This window comes from Coffea arabica, chromosome 11e, assembly GCF_036785885.1.
Source record: "Coffea arabica cultivar ET-39 chromosome 11e, Coffea Arabica ET-39 HiFi, whole genome shotgun sequence".
NCBI classification, from domain to species: Eukaryota; Viridiplantae; Streptophyta; class Magnoliopsida; order Gentianales; family Rubiaceae; genus Coffea; species Coffea arabica.
In genome coordinates this window covers 21,781,601-21,801,967 of record NC_092331.1, presented here as the reverse complement: position 1 = coordinate 21,801,967, position 20,367 = coordinate 21,781,601, and the positions used below count along the sequence as shown (strand labels likewise).

Genomic DNA, 20,367 nt, shown 5'->3' with positions numbered 1-20,367 from the left:
GTGGGTCCTGAGAAAGTGAATTGCCACACACCATTAATTCGCTCCACTATACCTTTTTTTTCTAGACATACCAAATCTAAAGGTTCCATTTGACAAGGCAGATGCAAATCATGATTAGTAAGATCAAGAACCACTAGATTAACTACTAAATGAGTAATATAGGGGTCAAGAATCAATGGTTTGTCTTTTTTGGAAAACACAAATTTGGATTGGGAATCCAACCAATAGCCCAAATTTACTTTAATATTATTAAAACAAAGAAAAATTCAGGCCTGGAAAAGTTTTCAAACTATCTTTCCTCCCTGAATAATTATAGGTTAGAAAACACTAAACATAGCACAAACTCGGGTATTTGAGGAAAGAACTCTTGGATTGGCTAGGATCATTTACGATCAACAAAGATATCCTACTAGATTTCAGTATGAAAAGAGAAAAATAGCTGAACATAATCACAAGCACTCTCTGCATACTCTGTAGACTTCGCATACGCCATATCAATAAACCCTAATGAGAAGAGAAAAATGGCTGAATATAATCACAAGCACTCTCTGATACTCTCTAAACGCTACATACACCTTATCAATGAACCCTAATGTCACATTAAAATTAGTGATGGATTGCTTAAACCCCCAACCCAATAATCAGAGCCTAATTATGTTCAGAGTAGCGATAAAAAAGTCATTAGGCAGGTCAAACTCAAAGGTAGCATAAAACTCGCTAATTAGCTCAGCAACGGCAGTGCACCTAATGCAGCATATGGACGCCACCAATGGAAGTAAACATCCTCTCAACATCATCAAATATATTCAAAGAGACAAGTGTTAGAGGATGAAGGTACTTACAAGGGATTATTCTCCTTTCACTACAAATGGAGCATCGTTGTTTATTTGCAACTTTGAAAAAATTTAAATTCCCTCCAAAGTGAGAGGACAAGGATATATGAATACCCTTTCCCCTACCTAGACAAGATCTTTTTCCTAAAGATGAAGAGGGGGTGAGAGGGGTTGATCGTGGGGATGGCTGGTTCGGAGCAACTACTGCCTAGTTTAGACTTAGATTTGATTTGTTTCTTGACCATACTTTAGTCAACCAAGAAGTGAACATATACACAAGAGAATAGGGACCGAAATGTCAATTCAAGTCACAATGAGTTATCCCTAAGTGGCTGCTATAATGCCAATTGTAGGTGCTCAATTGCGCAATCAAATCTAAAATAAAAATATCAACCAAACAAAATCAAAATGACCAAACCGTTCCTAAACTGTCCACATAATGAATTCAGAGGACCATTACCACTGGTTCCAAAATGATGAATCAGGCAATCCACATGTGATAACCAAATTCACCAGCCTAAAATAATTTTTAACTTGACATAGAAATTGACAAAAATAAGTACCATCAATTAGGAAATATCAACGTCCCAATGTGTACCAAACAACTATCAACAATCAGCAATTCAAAACTAATTATAGTTCATATGTAGAATAACTGCGAACGAAACTTAAATGCCAAGCAGTGAATAAAGAAATCGAAGAATTGAAGGGTAATAAGAGCAATGAACCTAGTGTCGGCTTTTTATGAAAAAGGGCAAATGACTGAAAAATAATGGAGAATAGCTGACAATTGTACCCGATCAGACAGGAGGAATAGCAGCAAGAATAGTCGGTAAAATGATGACAACAAGTGAAGCAGTGGTGGGAGATTCCAATGAACGTGGATGGCGAAGGTCGATGGTGAATAGAGACTCGACAACTCCAGTGGCAACGATCAGCTAGACGGATGATGACGGCGACAGGAACGACTGGCAGGTGAATAGGTGACGAGAATATAGTAACTCCAGTGGCAATGATTAACGATGAATAGGTGGGAAGAAGGAGGAGTAATGCCGAATAGAAGGATGGAATAAGTGATGACAGTGATCGACGAAGGTGAACGGCAACGATGATGGCTGTCAGTGACAATTTTCGAACAATGACAGCAATGAAGTTCGTGTGGCTGGAAGAAAAGAAAGTGAAATAAAGGATGAAGAGAAAGAAAAGAAGGGAAAAGAAAGACAAGAAAAGAAGAAAATAAACCAAGGCTTTTTGGAAAAATTTTTCTTTTTGGCTCTGCTTACTAGAATAAGACATGGGCACACCTTGTCAATGTGTAGTCTTCTGGTCGAAGGTCTTAAATCTTCGCTAGTTTCAGTGTGCCCCAAAGACGTGGGTACACCTTGTTGGATAATAGTCTTCTGTCCACTAAAACAGCAAAATTGAAATCAAACGTATAAAATATGAGAAACCTAAAATAAAAGTAATAAAAAGAACATAAAAATGAATTGGATTACCTTCCAATAAGCATCTTTCTTTAACGTCTTTGGCTAGACATAGGCGAATCTCTTTTAAGTGGTATAGGTTGGATCTTCAAGATGTATTATTGCACTTTTTCCATTGAAAAACCTTCATAATAGGGTTTAAGATGATGACCATTGACTACAAGCTTCTTATCAGTCTGCATGCTTTGGATTTCTGCTATACCATAGTGAAAGGCATTAGTAACAACAAAGGGACCTATCCAATGAGAACGCAACTTATCTAGAAACAAGTTAAGTCGAGATTGATAGAGAAGGGCTTTTTGTCCAATTTAAATGTTTTCCTGACAATCTGTTGGTTATAAAAAAAAACTTACTATTCTTCTTTATAGATTATTGTATTCTCATAAGTTTCATTTCTTAACTTTTCCAATTCTTGTAATTGGAGTTTTCTATGTACTTCATGTAACGATCCCACATCGGTTAGAGAGAAGAGTCATGACTGCTTTATAATCTGTTGTGGGCGTCCCCCCACTTGATCGAGGCCATTTGGAAGGATGATGACTAACTGTGGGACAATATTGGTCAGGGGTGTTAGACTTCAACTTCATCAAGATTCATATTCCATTTCTTAATTGCCCAGAATGCTTTGTGCTTAAATTTAATTGGCAAATGGCATGACTTCTCAAACATCAATCTATAGGAAGACATCTCAATAGGTCTCTTGTACGTGGTCGTATAAGTCCACAATGCATCCTCCGATGTCGAACTCCAGTTCCTTCTATCCCGGCGAACTATTTTTTTAAAAATAGATTTAATCTCTTTGTTCGAAACCTCGGCTTGATCATTCATTTGAGAGTGATAGGATGTAGACGCCATGTGATTAACACCATATTTTTTTAAATAAATCCATAGTCATCCTATTACAGAAATGCGTTCCTCTATCACTCACTGTAACTCTTGACACTCCGAAACGAACAAAGATATGAGACCTAATGAAATTTGGAATCACTTTTGAATCATTAATTCAAGTGACTTTTGCTTCCACCCACTTCGAAACAGAGTCTATAGCCAATAAAATATAGAGAAGACAAAAGATGAAGGGAAGAGACTCATAATATCAATGTCTCAAACATCAAAAATCTCACAAAAGAGCATGGGAGTTTGTGGCATTTGATCTTTACAAAAACTATTGCCTATACTTTGACACCTATCACATGACTTGTAGAGCAAGTATGCATCTTTGGATAGGGTAGGCTACTAGAAACCGCTCTCTAACATTCTACGAGTCATTCTTTTTAGTCCAAAATAGCCGTCGCACGCATAAAAATGATAAAATGTTAGAATAGAATTAAACTCAATTTCACTTATGCATCTTCGCATTATTTGATCTGCACATTGCCTCCAAAGATAGGGATCATCCCATAGGCAATATTTGGCATCACTTTTAAGTATATCTCTTTTGGCTTTCGACCAACCTACAGGCAATTGATTAGTGACCAACTAATTAACAATACCAAATTAGAAAAGATCTCCCTCAATAGAAAATCATCCTTAGTAATGGAACATTGACTCAAATGGTCTGTGACTATATTTTTTACTCCTCTCTTGTCTCTAATTTTCAAATCAAACTCCTGTAGAAGCAAAATTCATCGGATCAGCCTTGGTTTAGTAGCCTTTTTGTGAGGACTCGAAAATTTTCTTATTTTATTTTATTTTATTGGTTTATTTACTTAATTATTCAACCGTCTTCTCTGAATAATTTATTTCAACCATTTTAAATTCATTTACACAGAATAAGGTCTCACTTATATTTTAAAAACGTCCCGTTAGTAAATTTAATTTTTTGGAAACTCGATAATCTTGGAGAATTAAGAATGATCAATAGTAGACTAAGAAAAGTTAATTGAGGGATTAGAGGTGAGTGGGTTCAAATTTTCACTTTATCACGCGCAAGTCAAAAGTTCGGGTATTTCGCGTCGGAACGACTAAGTGGAGATTTAAAACATTTAAACTACACTACTAAGAATGAATAATTACCATATTAAAGGAAGTACCTTGAAGGATTAGTGCACGAGTGTATCAAACCCGAGAGAAAACGGTGGTACGAAACCCTCGCGCAACAACTATTCCTAGTTGACTTTTGGATTGCTTAACCCTTACTTTTCTTTCCAATCTTCCAAGGGAAGCTTCACACAACTCAAACCACTCTCTCTCTCCTCTCTTTGGTCGGCCGAAACAGCAAAGGAAAAGGAAGGAAGAAAGCTTCTTCATCTTGCTCTAAATCTTGTTTCATTTCCCTCACAAATCTTCACCCAACTCACATACAACTTGGAGATTAGTTCTAGCTTGGAGAAAGGCATCATCTTGTGGAATCTCTTGGAGGTTTTGTGGTGGAAAAATTTTGGTTTCTACAAGGGTTCAAGAGGTAACCCTTCACCTTCTTCAATCTTTCTAATTTCTTCAAGAATGAAGCTTAGTTTGCATTGGTTTACAACCCTAAACAAGGAATAGGCTAGCGGACTTGAGGTGTTTCATTTCTTGCTTTAATCTCTAGGTTAGCTGTCTTGAGGTGGATTATAGGTAGTGTGACAGCCCCACCTTCCCCTAGGGCAAACCAAAGGGGTTAGCGGACTGCCTGCTCAACTCTCGCCAGGACTACTAAGCCGAATACGAGATTTCCAAACCTCACGGTGCCATGATATGTCGAAAGTACGCTTCCACAAGCACGAAACGAAACGAAAACGGAAGAAAAGAAAATGGAAAAAGACTGCCACGTCATAATCGCGCAGAAGTTGGCCGGATATCCGGTCGGATTCAAGGCAGTAGCGAAACCAAATTTTTTTCAACTTCCCCTGCCAATCCGGCCAAGAACTGGCTGGATATACGGCTTGATTCGGTAAACAGTTTCCCGCCAAAATTTTTCTTTTCTCGATCAAATCCCGCACTCGTTCGAATCTCCAATGGATACAAGTAAAGTTCATGTAAACCTATCGAACATACATTTACCAACAAATATACGAGAGAGACATGAATAAACACTTTGAAACACACGTTGGAACTTTACAAGTAAAAGTGTGATATTAGATCGAAATACAATTAGGGTTTTTCTAGTACAAAGGAGCTTAACAAAGGAACGTTTACACTAGCTCGACTCTTTCATCCAAAATCATGATTTCACAGTTTGCCCCCTGTAAGGAAAGCAAAGATAACTGGAAAAGGGTGAACTTACGCTCAATGAGGTACCAAAAATCCAAGTAATCAAGAATCAAGGCATTTCATGTTTAATCAGTCAGATACACATACCAGATATAAAGTAAAGCAGTTAAAACAGTGATTCAAATAGGAAGGATACAGGTGGCTCTCAGGAGCCAGATTCCCGTTGCAGTAACAGATCTTGATCAAGTAGTAGTTGACACTCCGTCAACTTTAAAGTAAAGTAACTAGTTCAGTAGAGCACCACTTAACGCCAAATTTCGTCCACCAAACATATCCCTTACCGGCCCCGAACACCTCAATAGGAATACGAATGGTAATACTCGAGTATACCGGAATATAGAGTCTCAATACCCAAAGATTCCCTAGGAACAGGCACCCATGGATTGTCAATTTCCTCGACCAAGCCCTTGCTGGCTCGATTTAATTAACTCCCCATGAGGTTGAGCTCAGGTTTAACAAGAAGGTCGTTGGATACACTTCCAAACAACATTATAACAGGCATAGGTAACTGATTCAAGCTCATAACAGGTACAAGTAACAGATTCCAGTTTATACGGTAAATAGTTACACAGGCTAGAGAACGAGTGTGATAAAGTACACCCTCATCTCATTTAGAATAAACAGAGTTCATAGTTATTCATGTCACAGATTTCAAGTACAGATGACCCAATTAAGCAACAATTCAGGGGAGTGGCACACTCACCAGTTCAAGCAAGGATAACTTCAAAAGTTTCCTTCTCAAGTATGGCTTTAATCGCCGGCACTTCCTAGAACAATCAAGGAAAAACACTTAAGACTCGACTTCAAGACCTAGTAAATGAAATTCGTAGGTGAGACTTGGTTACGAGTCATGTGCCTATCCACATGAACCACTAATGCAAAACAAAGATGTGGCTTTAGAGTGAAAAGATAACAATTAGCCCTAAAGGCATAAACAACCTTAAAGCCCTTCACCTCTACCCCAAAACCATACCTACCATGATTTACCATCTCCAAATTTGAAGTGGAAAATGAGAGTAAGAACAATTCTACGAAAACAGGATTTTCCAGTTTTGCGCAACCCTATATGAAAAATCATATCTCAAGCTTTTTAAATCCAAAATTGATAAAATTTATACCTTGGAAAAGACATTCAAAGAGCTACAACTTTCCAGAAAATGCCATTGTAAGATTCAGAACACAAGTCAGTCAAATTCGAGCCTCAAGTTGCTGCTTTATCTAGTAAAAGACAGAACAGGTATATAATTTCAGTTAACTTTGCAAAATCACCATAAATCACACAGACAGAACCAGGGTCTGAAATTTTCAAGGTTTGTAGTTATATGAATCTAGTTTCAAATGCAACAAGCAGAACTCATTTCCGACATTTCTACATCAAGATATAGTAGATTTCCCGAGACTGCACAGAAGTTCCTACAAAAATTTTGACAGCACCTCCCTTTGTTTTTCTTTATTTTTCCATCCAAACATCAACACCAACCACTTCTTAATTTCAACCACAAGTGCACCCACAAATCACAAGCTATCAAACATCCATAATTAGAGCCATAATACCCTTCAAATACAACCAAGTAGTAGCTTAAATTAGAAACCCTAAAGCTGGAATTATGCATCCAAGAGGAAATTTTCCGTAAACAGCCACAACTAGCATATAGAAGCTTCATTTTACACATAACAAAGCTATCATACCATGACTAGTCAATAATTATCATATAAGGACAGAAAAATTACCAATAAATCTGAAATTTGTCAAGCTCTACCTTAAATCATGAAATCTCCCACAAAATAGCATATTTAACCACTAGAAACCTCTAATTTACCATTATTAGTAACAAAGAGAAGATTTCTTGACAAAGTACCTTAACACCTCAAGAAAGGTAGTAGCTTGGAGCTTGTACTTCCAAAATCACTCCACTCAATCCTTTAATCCACCTTAGTAAACAACTTTTATGGAGGGTTTTGCAAAAATTTTGGTTGGAATTCAAGATTGGGCAAGAAATTGAAGACCAAATGAAGTTTCTCTCTTGGTTTCTTTCCCTCAAGGTGGCCGGCCAAGGAAGCTTAAAATGGGATAAAAATTGGGTCAAAATTGATGTTTAGGAAAGTGAAATACTCTTAGTCAAAGTCCACTCACTAATCGGGTCGCGACACGTGGCGCCTCTAAGCTTTAATCTTATCTTCTTCTCTCCAATACTAATTAATCTAGCTAACTTCCCATGATCTCCTAACACCTCGTAAAATAATATTCCTTTACACAAAAATCACCTAATCACCAAAATTTTATCGCACTTACCGTACCAGCGGGTCCCACGTCTATAATACACTTCAAACTTAACATGAACCGACTCATACCAGGAAAATGATTTGAAAAACTATATTCACTTATAAAAATGTATATAAAGTTAATATATTGAAGGAAAGTATAAAATAGTAGACAAGGAAATAAAATAATGTCTAGAAAATATAAAAAATTTTGGGTTCTCACAGGTAGCTGACTTGAGGATTAAAATGCTTGATTGTTGTGTTTATGTGTTATATGAGAGAATTACGATTAGAAAGTGGAGAGAAATCGAAGGAAAAATGGAAGTGCAAGCAGGCCGAAAATTCTGTCCATGTTGTCCTGTTTGTATTTCAAAATTTTGATACTTGATTGGCTGTGAAATTGATGGTTATATGTTGTATATTGTGTGTACAATGTGTCTTCCAAAAATCATTTCATTTGGTTGCATAAAACTTGAGCTTTGGCAAGATTCAAATCTGGAAATCGTATAGCAGGGGTACTCAGACAGTGCTTCTTTATCCAAACATAACTTTTTGTACAAAAGTCAAAATTGAGTGCTGTTAGTGGAATTCAAAACTAGACATTCATAGCTTTCCAACGGTATAAAAATCTCCTGCTGGTTCATTTTGAGTGAACCACAGTGAGTTGGCAAATTTAGCTGTTCTGTTTTGACTGTTCATACGAAGCGTTTTGTGGCTTGATTTTGTCCCATTTCTGAAAAGTTTTTCAAAATGATATCTTCTGATGAATTGTGGCATTTGGAACCTAGTTTCCAAAGCCACCAATCATTCTCAATTTGAGTTTATATAGAGTTAGATATGGCTTGATTTCGAAAATGCGACAAAGCTGGAAACTGGAAGCTTTTTCCTTTCTTGCTGGCTGAATGGTCAAACCTGTTTTGGGAGATTATATTTCGAAAATTTTAGTGTAATTTCACCATAAATTGCTTATTAAATGTTTCTGGAACCTTGGTTTCAAAAATGGAGTGAATTGGGGTTGATTTCATTGGATAAAACCTTTGAAAAAGAAAGAGAAGTAGGAAGGCAGATTAGCCTTGAAATATTTCATGAACTTTGGTCGTTTTGTTAACTGCTTTTTCGGGTAAGTTTTTGTCTAAATTTTGATAGAGAAGTAACCCATATATGAAGTTTAAATGTACCAAATTTGGTATAATTTCAATGCCATTTCGATATCCAAATGATGCCCCAACGATTACTCTTCAAATCTGGAAATTTACCAATCAGTTTGCAAGATTCAGCTGACTTTGAACTGTCATATCTTGATGCTCAAAACTTCAAATTTAGTTCTGTTTGTCGTGTTTGAAACCTTGTTTGGAACTCTTATTGTGTTATAAATTTCAAGGACTGATTCACTTTCTGTGAATTTTTTTGAATTTCCAAACATCACCGAAACCAAGACTGGTTCTGTCTTACCTTCTTGAATCAGCGACTTTGAGCTAAAAAATGAATGCTTTCTGTTTAGAATCTTGGAAAATTTCTTCTAAGAACCTTTAGTACTTTGGATCTAGTTTCCAACGGTATAAAGTTTTCCATTTTTTGACATACCAAACTCAAGATCTGATTTTACCAAGTTTATCGCGCAAAGCTGAAAATTCATGATTTCTTAGGAAAAGAGTTTTTAGAACTATTCATTTCCTTTTGCCATTGATAGCTCATTTTAAACTCGATTTTATGGAGGATACTAGTTTCTCTTGTGACTTTAAATCCTTATTTTTGAATTTTGATTTTCTAGATATTAAAGCACTTTTAAGACATTGTCTTAGTATTATGCAAGTGTACATTCTTCCTTGTTTGGCAAGGGGTTTGTAAGTATTGTGAGTGATAGATAATTGTTATTTCTTCAGGTGCTCAAGAGGATCTTGCAGAGAATCTCGAAGCCGACCACTAAAGATCTTATTTTGCACTTACTCATTAGTTTTGAATTGGTTAGTGTCAAGTGCATGAATAATTGCCAATTATGTGAATTGTTTCTTATAGATTAAGTGATTTACAATTGTCGAGTCAAGTATGTACTTTATTGCACTCGTTCTATTTTAATTGATTATATAATTGAATTGCTCATAATTGAATTGTAATTGTGGTTGTATTTGCCGATTGGAGTGAATCTCATCAGCTTATAATTGTATTCGTCATTGGACTGAATCTCATCGATTCATAATAGTAATCGGGGGACGCCTAAATCTCAATTGGCTGACCTTGCGACTCGAGCCAGCATGGGTTTGGTCGAGAAGCTCGGTGAACCATGAGATAATAAAAAACTTGATCTATTGAGAGATCTCGCTTGGCATGCTCGTGGAGTAGTGCCTTTTATAATAGAAGAACGAACCCGGGATAGGGGGTGTAACGGTGAACGGGAATGAAGAGTAAGTGGAGTTCTATGGACTTAATACCTACCCGATTTTGACAGAGTGTCATCCCGTGGAGATATTTGATTGAGCCTTGACGAAGCAAGTGGAATCTAACTCCTCAGAGCTCCTATATCCTTATTAAGTGTGTTAATATTATTTATGAGTTATTTGAACTTCCTTGTTTATTTCTCGTATAAATGCCATTGCTACTTGAACTACGTGTTTGCATGTTTTCTTGGCCTCACTGAGCGTCAGCTCACCCCATTAGCTTTGTTTTCCTTAATAGGAGCTTGGAATGGAAAGAATTTTGGAGGAGCCGGTTTAATTACTTTTGATTAGTATTTTGGGTTGTATTTGATTAGCTGACTTCTAGTGATTGTACTTTTGGGGAAAGTGATGTACTTTTGAGAACTTGTGTTGTAAGATTTGAATATTTATTTAAGGAAGCGACCTTTCTTACTTCAACTGTTATTCTTTGGTTGTGTATCGTTAACCTTGAATTGAAATTGTATCGAGTCCTGGCGAGAGTTGGTCAGGCGTTCCGCGGATACTCTTGGGTTCGTCCTTGGGAGAAGTAGGGGCGTCACACTTTTTGGCCAACAAATACTGCAATATTGCATAATCAAAGTACACAATTACTTTAACCTCTAGCAAATAAGACCTAAATTTTTCTAAAGCACAAACAATATCTAAGAGCTCTCTTTTTGTAATGGAGTAATTGAGTTAAACTCCATTCAAGGCCTTAGAAGCATAGTAGATTGCATGTGTAACTTTTACAATTCTTTGGCGTAGCACCGCTTTTACTGCGTTATCACTTGCGTCACACATAATCTCTGATAGGAAGAAAAGCCTTGAAAGAGCCTACAAAAGAAACCAATATGTAAGTCAGGAATCCAACTCTAACCCAAAAGAATTTTCATCGGTCCAATTCGTAAAAGAATCTACGAACTTAGAGTAGTCCAGTCTTGCAACGACAAATTCTGATATCAATTTGATAGGGGAAACACCTCAAGAGAGTGTACCAAAGAGGCTAAAATGTAAGTCAGGAACCCAACTCTGATCCAAAAGTTTAAGCCATTAGGTTTCGGACCTTTACTTATATATTAATCGCTCTTTCTCTATCTTTCGAATCAATATGGGATATAATCCTTTACTCATGAACCTTACAATTTCAAATGAAAACTTTAGTTTGAAAGTTGGATAATAGGTGGAGAAGTCAACAGGTCCTTCAGTCTATCAAAAGCTTTCTTGTACTCCTCATTGAAATCGAATGCCACATCTTTTTGTACGTGTCTAAACAGTGGTGTTCCAATTTTGAAAAAATATTTAATGAATCGTCGATAGAACTCTGATTGTTAAAAAAAAACACAATTTTTGAACACTTGTGGGGTACGGTAAAGAAGATATAATGCCTATTTTATCCTTATCTACTTCAATGCCTCTAAATGATACTACATGATCTAAGATTATCCCGTACTCAACCATAAAATGACATTTTTCTCAATTAAATACTAGGTTAATCTCGAAGCATCTTTTTAGAATCAAAATCAAATTGTGAAGACATTCATCAAAACTATCACTGTAGACACTGAAATTATCCATAAAAACTTCTATTATCTTCTTCACATATTTAAAGAAAATACTTATCATGCATTTCTGAACAGTTGTATGAGCGTTATATAATCCAAGTGGGCATGTAAAAGTTATTTTTTCGTGATCCTTTAGCGCTATTGCAATCTGAAAGTAATTTGAAAAATCATCCAAAAAATAATAGTGAACACGACAAGCTAATCTTTCAATCATTTGATCAATGAAAGAAAAAGGATAATTATCCTTTTTTGGTTATGGCATTTAGTTTCCCATAATTGATGCACTGGCGCCTTTCCATAGGCTTGCGAACTGGAACTAATTCTTGTCATATGATTAGTTTCTATCGTTATTCTGACTTTCTCTAAGACTACTTGCACCAGATTCACCTATTGACTATCAAAGATGGCAAAAATTATCCCTATATCTAACAACCTGAGTATCTCTTTTTTGATCACTTCCATCATTAGGGGGATTTAACCTTCTTTGTGCTTGTTTTACAGGTTTCACACCTTTTTCAAACCTTATCCTATGCATGCGCAAGGGGCATATGCCTTTGATATCAGCAATTGTTCACCCTATCGCCTCCTTGTGATCTCTTAACACCCTAATAAACTTATCTTCCTAACTGGATATTAATTTTGCCAAAATTATTATCGGAAGAGTCTCCTTATCACCAAGGTATGCATATTTTAGATGCTCTGGCAAGGATTTTAATTTCAGAGCTGGTGCTTGCACAATAGAAGGTAATAGCTTTTGATGAGATTTCGACATAAAAATGGGTGCAAGTTCATACCTCGTTGTGGTAGATGCCAATGACTGCAATGCTCCAATCATGTACTTCAACTTAGTACTTAGTTCCACATCACAAGCTATTTCTAATTCAAGATGTTTAGTCAGAGAAACCTCTAAATCATCTCTACCATTAAGTTCAAAATTTTCCTGTATCATAAGGTTAATCACACTTACATCAAAAATAGACTTAGACTCGGATGGATACTTCATAGTATCAAATATGCTAAAATGGACTACCTGATGCTTGCATGCACAATAGAAAGTAATATCTTTTGGTGAGATTTCGGCATAAAAATGGGTGCAAGTTCATACCTCATTGTGGTAGACGCCAATGATTGCAGTGCTTCAATCATGTACTTCAATTTAGCACTTAACTCCACATCACAAGCTATTTCTAACTCAAGATGTTTAGTCAGAGTAACCTCTAACTCATCCTTGCCAATAAGTTCAAAAACTTCCTGTACAATAAGGTTAATCACACTTATATCAAAAATAGAGTTACACTCAGATGGATAATTCATAGTATCAAATATGCTAAAATAGACTAACCGGTGCCTGCATGAACAATAGAAGGTAATAGCTTTTGGTGAGATTTTGGCATAAAAATGGATGCAAATTCATACCTTATTGTGGTAGATGCCAATGACTGTAGTGTTCCAATTATGTACTTCAATTTAGCACTTAGCTCCACATCACAAGCTATTTCTAACTCAAGATGTTTAGTCAGAGCAACCTCTAACTCGTCCCTGCCATTAAATTCAAAAACTTCCTATACCACAAGGTTAATCACGCTTACGTTAACAATAGAGTTAGACTCAGATGGATACTTCATAGTATCAAATATGATGAAATGAACTACCTTCCCATCAAATTCTAACGTAAGGGTACTCTTATTAACATCAATTTTTGTTTGAACTGTACTTAAGAAGGGTCTTTCTAGTATAATAGGTAGTGGATTATGAGAGCATTCATCATTAGTGTTAAGAACATAGAAGTCCGCAGAAAATACTAATTTATTGACTTGAACCAAGATATCTTCAATTAGCCCATCAGGATATGCATTAGTGCAATTGGCTAACTGAATCACAACACCAATTTCTTTTAAGGGTCCTAGATTTAAGGAGGAATAAATAGTCCTTGGTATCACATTAATAGATACTGCTAAATTTAGCATGGCATTCCTTGCAGATTCCATTTCACCTGCCGCAAATTTCCTACTGCCATCCATCTATTAAACAATTGAGGTTAGTTCATATATCTGTTGCTAAATTGATGATCTCATTCACTCAATGAGCAAGTACATCATCTCTTGTGCTGAATTCTGGAAATTTTCAGCTATCCTTTCAATTAAATCCCTGGTTTCTCAAGGAATCTTATTCACTAGTGCACCTCTACTCGCAGCATCAGTAATATTCCTTTCTGAGAAAAGCTGACCTTCATAGAAATACTGTATTGACAGTTGCTCATTAATTTGCTGCTGAGGGCAACTTATACACAATTTCTTAAATCTTTCTCAATATTCATAGAGAGATTTTCCATGTTGCTTAATACCACATAGCACCTTCCTCAGACTACCAGCTCAGGATGCAGGAAAATATTTCTTTAAAAATTTCTTCTTCATGTCATTCCAGGTTACAATACTCCCTGTTGGCAAGTAATCTAACCAGTCGTTGGTAGCCCCCTTTAATGAGAAAGGGAATGCCCGCATATTGATCTACTCCTCTGTAATGCCAGAGAGTTTCATGCCCAAACACATAATGTGAAACTCCTAAAAGTGCTTGTGAGCATCCTCACCTGGAAAACAATGAAAATTAGGTAAGAGATGAATAAAACCTAATTCTAATTCAAAAATGACATTTTCTACTAATCAGAAAAAGGGATGCAGAGTACCTGTTGAGTCAAGTCGGGTGCTCTCAACTCCATTAGGGCCTGTTATTGGCCATAGCGGTTTCTTCTGACCCAAAGTCACTTGAATAGTCATTTGAAAATGCACCAATTCAATTGCCAAATTGAGCCTTAGGGATGTAGTAAATGTCTATCCCTCCTTATATTTCCTAATCTCTTTTCTCAATCTATGTTCAACATCAGGATCATAAATTAATTCATATATGCGAGAAGAACGAGGCATAAATGACCAAAAATACTAGCAAATAAGATGAAATAAATCAATTAACTCAAAAAGAAACAAATAAATTAGCGTAAATCCCCAGCAATGGCACTAAAAATTGACAGGTATTGAACCTGCGAAATAATAAAATACTACTCAAGAAAAATATAAAATCAAGTACAACGGTGAGTAGTGTCGTCCCCGTAGGGATTAGGAAAAATTCGTTGTCTTCCAGGTGAGATTCAACTGGGGGATTTGGAAAATTAAAATAAATAATCAATGTAAATAAAAAATAGTCAAACAGAAGAGAACCAAAATTAAATCAATAATAGGTGAGCTCTAACCAAGGAAAAAACTTTGAAAGTCGTTCATACAACTATTCATCGATGCAATAATTATTTCATCTATTCGTTAACAAATAGATTATAATTGCCAAACAAACAATGACAATCAACTTTTCTGTACCGTGTCAATAGTTAAAGTACGCCTGTTAGTTATTTTCCTAACCAAAAAAATAAAATCTAGGTAGCCCTGTAGAATTTAATTTCTTGATTGTATTAAAAACTAGAAAATCCCTGTTCTAATAATTAATAATGCCATGAGGGTTTTTTTAAATTAGGTTATACATTTCCTAACATGAAACCAATCACGCTAGTTACCACTAATTTAAGACAATTAAACAATTATGAATTTAACTGTCTTAATTGACAATAGATTGTTAGGTTGAATTAAATATCGAACCCTAGATATTCAAACAATAAAACAACTATGAGAAATTAAATCAGGAAACAAACGAATATTAACAAATAAAAGAAACAAATAAAATCAATTTGATCTCATAGTTCTAATTTAACCAAATTCTTCGTTATGACTTGGTTAGAATAAGAAAATAAGTTGCTCTTCACTGGAAACAATCCATGCAAATTCATTGATAAAAGTTTGCATACATCATTCATCAATAAGAAAACAAAAGAAAAGAGAAGTTCATTGTCTTAATGCGAAGACTGATGGCTAATCTGAAAAACAAGAGACATTCCTAATCTCCGTTGCATTTCTACTTATGAATCTCTTAAAAGGAAATAGAGTCCTACTCTCTCTAGAAAAAGAATATGATTCTTTCCTAACTAGTTAACGATACAAACTAATAAGAACTAGAGTCTGCACTCTTTTACTGAGATACAATTAGAAGTTGATTTGGAATAGGAAACTTCTTTTGTCAGTTGGAATCCTACATTTTCGGACCTGGGTACTTGACTTAGGCGTGCCCACGCTGATCAAGTCAGGAGTATTCTGTTGGAAAGTTTCGTCACAACACCTTTTTTACTCCTTTTCACTCCAAAGTCCTACAACCAATACCAATTGTCAAACATAAGTAGAATCAATCTAATAATGCAATATTTGGCCAAAATCACAAGAAAATATTTGCAATTTCACTAACCAATATGCAACCTAATACACACACACACATATTTGAAGGTGAACTACATAGTAAACAAATTCTACTGAGATGAATTCAAATGACCAAGGATGTGTTTGGATGGTTCGTTTTGAGAACATTTTGGGAATTTTGAAAATTTTTTCAATGGATATTTATAGAAAAATTCCACAAATGCTAAATTTTATGAAAACTTATGCCTATCCCACTTATCAAAATTTAACCTTGGATTTGGCCAAAACTTTTTAGTCAGTAATGAAATAGGTCATAACTTGGAAAAAATAAGGTTGAGAATTGGGAAAAAAAGAAATTGGTACGATAGAAGAAGTATGCCGAGGGAGGCCAAAAATTTCTTTTGAAAAATTGTATCCCTATGAGTGTAGTTTCCAACGCTACCAACCATGCTCAAATCTAAGTTGAATTGAATGAGATGTGACCAAAATACGAAAACTGCTCTGCTGTTGAACCAAACTGTCCAAATTTTCCCAGTTTGTGTTCGAGTTTTTGATCTGATTCTTGACAAGAAATTGAGCTTCATGGATTGTGTAAATGTTAAGCTGAATGTCTATGGTCATTTGAAGGAAAATGCACCACTTTCGTAGTTGAAATGATGTTGAGGAATTGAAGGAAAAGGAAGGTATATGCTGTCCAAAAAATTCTGGAAATTTTCCAGATTTTAGTCGAATTTTGGGGGTCAATTTTGACAAATTTTTGAACTACTTGGGCTGTATACATGTTAACCTATATGGGTAGTATTGTTTGGGTGAAAATGTAGCTTTTGGGTAGTTGAAAAATTTTGGATAAATTGAAGGGGAAATGGACTACTTGCTACCGAATGCACCTGAAATTTTTCCAGCTTTGAATGATAATTGTGAACTGTTTTCACGATAACTTGAGCTCAAATGATTTGTGTATTAATTAAGGGGTTTGTATAGCTCAATTTGGGACAAAAATCTAGTAGAGGTTACGTCCAAAAAGTGGACCAAAATCTTATTCTTCAAGAAGATACCAAAACAGAATTTTTGTTTGAAATTAGAAATGGTTTGATGTTTGGATTTCATTGTGGGTAAATGTGGACCAAAATTGTCCCGAAAATGTTTTCTAGCATTAACCGTTGTTACTAGGTCCACTTTGAGTTGATAACCTTGAATTTTATTAGACCAAATGCCCTATTTTGAGGAATTTGTCAAATCTGGAAATTTTCCTAAAAACTCAAGTTTTTGCCTTCATGAAAATCATTGGACTAAGTTGGTCGTGGAATTTGGCAAACTTAAGGAGTTTCTATTTTATAGAAATTCTAACGACTAGTTTTACTTGGTTTATATGATTGCCTCTTAAAGGAATTTCCCAAGATATGTTTGGGAAATATTTGAGGGGAAAATTCCTCTAAATGGTTTAAATGTGATTTTCTCAACTTGTGACACCAAATTGGTGTTAAATGGCTTATATGATTCTAGAACTTGGATGTTGGAATATTTGACGAATTTAGCAAGTTTTTGGGTTTTAAAGAAACCTCAAAATTTAATTTCACTCGATTTGTGGATTTCACTTTGAGAAAACGATTAATACAAGTTTGGGATTTTTGAGTGAAATTAAATGCTAGTTGACTCGAGTTAAATTCTCCAACTCAAAAGTGGAAATTTATGTGAATTATTTGTATGATTTTAGGAGTTGGTGAAGAGCACAATCTCGATCAAAGTTTGGAATTCTAGACACTTCACTTGAGGTGAGTGTCTCTTGCATGAATCGTGTTTAACTGCTAGTTGAACTACTTGTTAAAAGTACTTGCTAGAGATATCATGAAATGTTATATGCTATGTGATTGCGTGAAATGCCACAAGTACAAGTGTTGCAATGTCGATTGGAGCGTGGTCTCGTCGACTAAATAAACCAAACGGATGCACGTACCACGCTCTATTAGAGTGGGAGGTACCTCTCTGCCGTCTTGGTAAAAGTGCTTGCAATATTCGTGTTGGAGTCGGGCCCAAAAATAAGGGGGAAGACGTTGCTAGGAGATGTGTAGATTAGGGAAAATGTCTACATGGAGTTTAGGTAGTGAAAGTTGACGGAGTGTCAACTACTATAAATTTTCTGATCAAGTGCGTGGACTTTGGCTCCTGAGAGCCCCGTATCCTTTTCTTGTCATGTTATTTCGCTTTCTTAAATTGTTAAGTGCTTACTTGTCTATTTGTACTTGTTAAATTGCCTTATGTGAATTGCATGTTTCGAGGCACCACTGAGCTATTGGCTCATCCCTTCCAAATTGTTTTCCTTGACAGGTTCTGAAATGCATGAAGTCTTGGAGAACTAGAACAGAAATGTTATATTTTGAATGCCCACTTTTGTAATTGTACTTTTGGAAACGTTAGTATCTTTTGGATGATTTTTTTTGTGTTTTTGGGAAAATGTGAATCCTGTGGTGCTTCTGTGCCCTGGATTAGGAACTTTAAATTGTAAATTAAGTTGAATTTAAGTATACTAAGCTCGACGTTTTCGTTGGTACTTGGAATTGTGTTTTGGGCTGTATAAGTTGAATTGTATGAATTATTTAAGTACGTGACTTGCTCGAGAAGTAAGGTTTATTTTCGATTTATACTTGGTGAAATTAGTTACTAGAGTGCGTGAGTCCTAGCGAGAGTTAGGCAGGCGACCCGCCAACCCTTTGGTTCGCCTTAGGGAGAAGTGGGGCCGCCACAATAATCCTCATTTGATAAGGCTCAACTGGCAATGAAAGCACAACATTAATATGGTTAGCCAAGATCTTAGATAAAATCTTTAAGCTGATATTGCATAAACTGAAATCCCTCCAATGAACAGCCCCATACTTCTTGGGAATTAGAATTATAGATGTACTAGTAAATCCTTTGGGTTGTGCAACTCCTTGAAAGAATTCCTAAACAGCCTGCCATAAATCATCCTTAATAATTTCCCAACAACTTTGATAAAAAAAATGATGAAAAACCATCAGACCCTGCAGCACTGTCCTTATCAATTTGAAAAACAACATCTTTAATTTCCTTTTCAAATGGACAATCCTCCAACGATGCGAAAGAATTAGAAGTAACTTTGGAAAAATCATAAAGAGAATATCTGTGTCATTGCACTATTGGGCCATAGCCAAAAAGATTAACATAATCCTCCACTCCCGAACGTGAGATATCTATTGACTTTTCCAATCAAGCACCATCCTTGCATTGTTCTAGCAATGAAATTCCTACTTCTCTTCTGCTTCATTGCTGCATGAAAAAAGGCTGCATTTGCATCACCGACTTGAATCTAGTTAATTGAAGATTTTTGTCTCCAATATTCAGCTTCAATAGCCAATTGCTTCATTCAACTTAACTCTTGCTTCAGCATCTCCATGTAAATCAAATGCGTTCTAGCATTCCACCATCTCAACCTCTGCCTTTTTCATAGCAACACCCACGTCACCCAAAACATTGGCATTCCATTCTTGTAATACCTTTTGAAGTCTCATTAGTTTTTTGAAAAAAACCTTGCATGCCCACTGTCTGTATAGGTTGACCCCATGACTCACAAACCATATTTTTAAAGTTGTAGTGTTTTACCCAAACATTTAAAAATCTAAAGCAACCTCTTGACTGGGCATTCACAGCATATTTAACTAATAACGGACAATGGTCAGAACGATCACGACCCAAATGAGATACATGCGAAGATGCAAAGAACTGCATCCATTGCAGGTTAATCCATACTCTATCCAGTTAGTGCCAAAGATGCCCATTGGTCCAAGTATATGGTGAACCATCAAAGTCTAATGAATCCACCCCTATACACAAAATAGCCTCTTACTCGTCAATTTCACTAACTCTAGGAGTAGCACCTCCCCGACATTCATCAACCGAAGCAACTACATTCAAGTCTCCAACAATTGCCCATGATTGAGTGATCAAGGCTGCTAGCACTTCCAATGCAGCCCATAAGGGTCTTTTGGCCATTTGAGATTGTTTAGCATATACAATGGACAAGCAGATGACAACACCTGAAGACAAGGTAATGGTCGAATGAAGTAATTGATCAACAAATGACAAGAAAGAATATGCAAGTTCATTGTACCAAAAAACCCATATTTTTCCATCAATAAATGACCCTGCTGAATCATACCCCAATTTAACTAAAATGATATCTATTTGCTAATCAGATGTTATTGGCTCAATGAGAACTAGCAATTGAATAAAGTATTCATGACATATATCTTTTAAATATCTAAAGGAATCACTCTTGGAAATCTCACAAATGCTCCATACCAAATTATTAAGAG

At 35.9% G+C, this 20,367-nt stretch overlaps 1 long non-coding RNA gene across 1 annotated transcript; it reads left to right on the top strand.

Annotated features, from left to right (window-relative positions):
• The first annotated feature begins 17,732 nt into the window (after nucleotides 1-17,732).
• Nucleotides 17,733-18,587, top strand: LOC140021061 (uncharacterized). The gene is made up of 2 exons (XR_011825036.1): nucleotides 17,733-17,811; nucleotides 18,365-18,587. It is a non-coding gene; the product is annotated as an uncharacterized lncRNA (long non-coding RNA).
• The last annotated feature ends 1,780 nt before the right edge of the window (nucleotides 18,588-20,367 follow it).